At 44.1% G+C, this 5,172-nt stretch overlaps 1 pseudogene; it reads left to right on the top strand.

Moving 5' to 3' along the window:
• The first annotated feature begins 956 nt into the window (after positions 1 to 956).
• On the top strand, positions 957 to 4,434 carry LOC126955125 (signal peptidase complex subunit 1-like; annotated as a pseudogene).
• Positions 4,435 to 5,172: the final 738 nt, after the last annotated feature.

Below are 5,172 nucleotides of genomic sequence, written 5' to 3'. Positions count from 1 at the left end.
TCAGGTTTGGTCAACAGAGCAGAACCCCATCTCTAAAAAAAGGAAAAAAAACTCTTGGCTGAGATTCTTTTGCCTCAGAAGTTAGATATCATCATACATACTGCTTTATTTATTTGTTCATTTATTTTCTCAAGACAGAGTCTCACTCTATTGCCCAGGCTGGAGTGCAGTGGCACAGTCTTGGCTCACTGCAGCCTCTGCCTCCCAAGTTCAAGTGATCCTTGTACCTCAGCCTCCTGAGTAGCGGAGATTACAGGCATGCGCCTCCACGCTTGGCTAATTTTTTTTGTATTTTTAGTAAAGACAGGTTTTCGCCATGTTGGTCAGGCTGGTCTTGAACTCCTGACCTCAAGGGATCCTCCCGCCTCCAGCCTCTCAAAGTGCTGGGATTACAGGCCCATTACATGCCTGACCCGATGTCATTATATGTGTTTTTTTATATATATAACCAATGTGTGTTTAGATTTAGCCATCCATTTACTGTTTTCTCTGCTTACCATTCATTCCTGCATATCAGGCCTTTCTAGGCTCATGGTTTCCTTTTTCCTAAAATACATCTTTTACTTGAGTATTAGTGAAAATCAGTTTGTAAATTATTTCAACTTTTGATTTTTAAAAAATGTTTTAATTTTTATCCTAATTCTTGGAGTATACATCAGCTAAACATATACTCACAAGTTGGTATTTCTTCTCTATCGCCACTTTGGAGATGTTATTTAAAAGACAATACAGGGCCTGGCACAGTGGCTGACACCTATAATCCCAGCATTTTGGGAGGCCCATGCAGGCGGATCACTTGAGGCCAGGAGTTTGAGACCAGCCTCGCCAACATGGTGAAACCCTGTCTCTACTAAAATTACAAAAATTAGGCCAGGTATGGTGGCCATGCCATGGCTCCCAGCTACTCGGGAGGCTGAGGCAGGAGAATGACTTGAACCCAGGAAGCGGAGGTTGCATTGAGCCGAGATGGCACCCTTGCACTCTAGCCTGGGCAAAAAGAGCAAAACCCCACTCAAAAAAAAAAAAGGCAAGTGTGGTGGTATAAGGCCCAGACCCAGACCCAGATCTGAGTTGCAGCCACCCTAACTATGTTGCCCACCGCCTGCCCCCATGGCCAGTCATGTTGGAGCATATGAGCTTGCTGCCCATATGAATCGATTACAAGGGACAAAAGCTAGTTGAACAAATGTTTCAGAGAATTATTACTTTTTCTTCAGTCGTTGGATTTATCTATGGTTATGTGGCTGAACATTGCAGATGAACTGTCTATATAGTTATAGCTGGATTTGCTTTTTCACATTTGCTGACACTTCACCCATGGCCCATCCATCACTGGCATCCCCTCAAGAGGTTACATGTCCAAGACTCATCACAGAAAATGAGAAGCTGGTGATAGAAAAATTAAGAGGCATGCTAAAAATAATCTATTGGGGTTTTCCTGGTTTGGCTTTACTATAGCACCTGTTTTTGTTTCATGTGAAATGGATCCAAAACATCAGATAAAAACCACTCATGCAGGCTGGGCGCGGTGGCTCACACCTGTAATCCCAGGACTTCAGGAGGCTGAGGCAGACGGATCACAAGGTCAGGAGATTGAGACCATCCTGGCTAACATGGTGAAACCCCGTCTCTACTAAGAATACAAAAAATTAGCTGGGTGTGGTGGCACACACCTGTGGTCCCAGCTACTCAGGAGGCTGAGACAGGAGAATCACTTCAACCCGGGAGGCCGAGGTTGCAGTGAGCTGAGATAGTGCCACTGCACTCCAGCCTGGGTGACAGAGGGAGACTCCGTCCCCAGCACCCCCCAAAAAAGCAAAAAACAGTCATGCATCCGAGCTTGGTGGCTTATGCCTCTAATCCCAGCACTTTGAAAGGCCGAGGCAGGTGGATCACCTGAGGCCTTGAGTTCGAGACCAGCCTTGCCAAGATGGTGAGACCCCCATCTCTACAAAAATACAAAAAAGTTTAGCCAGGCATGATGGTGGGTGCCTGTAATCCCAGCTACTGGAGAGGCTGAGGTGGGAAAATTGCTTGAACCTGGGAGGTGGAGGTTGCAGTGAGCCGAGATCATGCCACTGCACTCCAGCCTGGGTGACAGAGAGAGATTCCGTCTCAAAAACAAACAAACAAACAAACAAAAAGCCACAAATGCTCTCTGGCACAGCTGTATGTAGATTTGGTTTTCTGTGTTTCATTTTTAATCCCATTGGGTTTTTATTTACAAATATTTTAGAGCCTCTCTTTATCTTGCTCGGAAATGGAGAACAGAAAATACAAGTATGCAACATTTCTTTCAGGTTTTTATAAAGTTTTTCATAATGAAGAATAGATGGCCAGCTAATTTTTGTATTTTTAGTAGACACGGGGTTTCACCATGTTGGCGATGCTGGTCTCAAACTCCTGACCTCAAGTGATCCAACCGCCTCAGCCTCCCAAAGTGCTGGGATTATAGGTGTGAGCCACCACGTCTGGCTGGCAAATTTTTAAAATTTTCTGTAGAGACAGGGTCTCACTATTTTACCCAGGCTGGTCTTGTACCTCTGAGCTCAAGCAATCCTACCACCTTGGCCTGCCAAAGTGCTGAGATTACAGGTGTGACTCACTATGCCTGACCACACTTGCAAATTTAAACATACCTTTATAAAACTCACCTCAACCTCCTGGGCTCAGTCAGTCCTCCCACTTCAGCCTCCCAAGTAGCTAGGACTACAGGCACATGCCATACCATGCCTGGTTAAATAATATCATTTTTATAAAGCACAAAGATATGCAAAACCAAAGTATATATTGTTTAGAGCTACAGGTATATTTGGAAATACTTTTCTTAAAAAAAAAAAAAAAAAAAAAAAAAAAAGAGAGGGAATGGGCTGGGCACGGTGGCTCACACCTGTAATCTCAGCACTTTGGGAGGCCGAGGCGGGCAGATCACGAGGTCAAGAGTTCAAGACCAGCCTGGCCAACATGGTGAAACCCCATTTCTACTAATACAGAAATTAGCTGGGTGAGGTGGTGTGTGCCTGTAATCCCAGCTACTTGGGAGGCTGAGGCAGGAGAATCGATTGAACCCAAGAGGCGGAGGTTGCAGTGAACCAAGATCCCGCCACTGCACTCCAGTCTGGACAACAAAGCAAGACTCCGTTTCAAATAAAAAAGAAAAAGAAAAAGAAAAAAAGAAAAAAAGAGAATGATCAACACAGTAGTAACTTAGGGATGGGAGAAAAGGGGGGAGGTGCAGGAACTGGCATCTGGGAGAATCACACAGGGGCTTAAAAACCATGGCAGTGTTCTGGCCCACAAATTGCATGATAAATTCACATTTTAAAAATTGTTCTTGGCCGGGCCTGGTGGCTCACGTCTGTAATCTCAGCACTTTGGGAGGCCAAGGCAGATGGATCACCTGAGGTCAGGAGTTTGAGACTAGCCTGACCAACGTGGCAAAACCCCATCTCTACTAAAAATACAAAAGTTAGCCAGGCGTGGTGGTGCATGTCTGTAATCCCAGCTACTCACAAGGCTGAGGCAGGAGAATCACTTGACCTTGGGAGATGGAGGTTGCAGTGAGCAGAGATAGCACCATTGCACTCCAGCCTGGGTGACAGTGAGACTTTGTCTCCAGAAAAAAAAAATTGTTCTTATGCATCAATTTTTTTTTTTTTTTTCAAAGACAGCGTCTTGCCCAGTCTGGAGTGCAGCGGTGCAATGTCAGCTCACTGCAACCTCCGCCTCCTGAGTTCAATTAATTCTTTCTGCCTCATCCTCCTGAGTAGCTGGGATTACAGGCACCCGCTACCATGCTTGGCTAATTTTTGTATTTTAGTAGAGATGGGGTTTGGCCATGTTGGCCAGGCTGCTCTCGAACTCCTGACCTCAGATTATCTGCCCGCCTCAGCCTCCCAAAGTGCTGGGATCACAGGCATGAGCCACCACACCCGGCCGCATCAAAATATATGAGGATGTTACATATACTCCTTTGCCAGTATCTAATAATTTTTAACAATTGTAAGCAAATCCTGCTCAATACAATGTCTTAGACTAACCACTGTGTTTCTCTGTGGTCCCAGCTTAGAACCTGGAGCAGTTCCCCTTATTTTCAGAGCCAGTGGCTTCACATTGAGCCTGACATTTGCCTCTTAAACTCCTGCTTCAACACATAGAAAGGCTCTGATTTAGCCTTTACCTAGATGCTTGAGTGTCTTTGATTCATGGGGAAGCCATGCTGAGAAAATAAGGGAGGAAGGAAAGAGAAAGGCAATAGAAGCCAAGGCATTCTTCATAGGTTGAAAAATACTTCAGAGATTTAGAAATGTCCTTCCCAGAGATCAAGTTGTGGCCTCTCTGTATCAGGCCCTAATCTGTCAATCTTCTTTCACGACCTTGCCTCCCAGTAGTGCCAGAAGGGTGGCTGTGGAGGTCAAGCAGCCCAAGAGATGAACTGTAACGGCCGTGTGTCACCTGGCACCTGTCCTGAATTTAGGTCCCTTTTCTCACTTCTCTTTGATTACTTTTCGGGAGTTACATCTCCTCCAAGGAATATAATTTTCAATGAGCAGGCAAATTTAGGTGCCTGCCTCCCATCATGGAATCTGAAGGCGATAGATCCTTCCAGTTCTGAACCAGTAAAGCTAGAAAATGGGTCTGGGACCTGTGCTGGGCCAGTTGAGAAAACTCGCCCTGGCTGTTAACTCTTGAGGGAGTAAAGATGGTTCATCATAGCTTTAGACAGCAAAAGCTTGCAGAGCTGCTCTGGTTCCTGCCTACAGATTCTGTGAGTCTGATCTTCCAGTTCTTGCTGATTTTTTGAGGCACTAGTATTTTTCCAGTACGTATTTCCTTCCTCCTAAATTAGCCAGGATTCATTTTCTAGATGTTCATAGCAGATAAACAACACAGTAACAGAAATTCCATACCCTAAAAGTTGGAAGTTGCCTCTTTAGGAAAATCACTATTATCGGTTTGATTTATACATTTACAGTTTTTTTTTCTGTGCACTATATGTGCAGATGGACTAAATCTCTAGATAATTTGGGGTTCTGGGGAACAAAGGGATTTTTACCAAAAAATGGGTTATGTTTTATATATATATATAGTTTTATATAGAGTTATATAGTTTTATATATATAGTTATATATAGTTTTATATATTGTTATATAGTTATATATATTTATATAT

Source organism: Macaca thibetana, chromosome 1 (assembly GCF_024542745.1).
Source record: "Macaca thibetana thibetana isolate TM-01 chromosome 1, ASM2454274v1, whole genome shotgun sequence".
Classification (NCBI taxonomy): domain Eukaryota; kingdom Metazoa; phylum Chordata; class Mammalia; order Primates; family Cercopithecidae; genus Macaca; species Macaca thibetana.
This window is presented reverse-complemented; position numbering and strand designations above follow the sequence as displayed.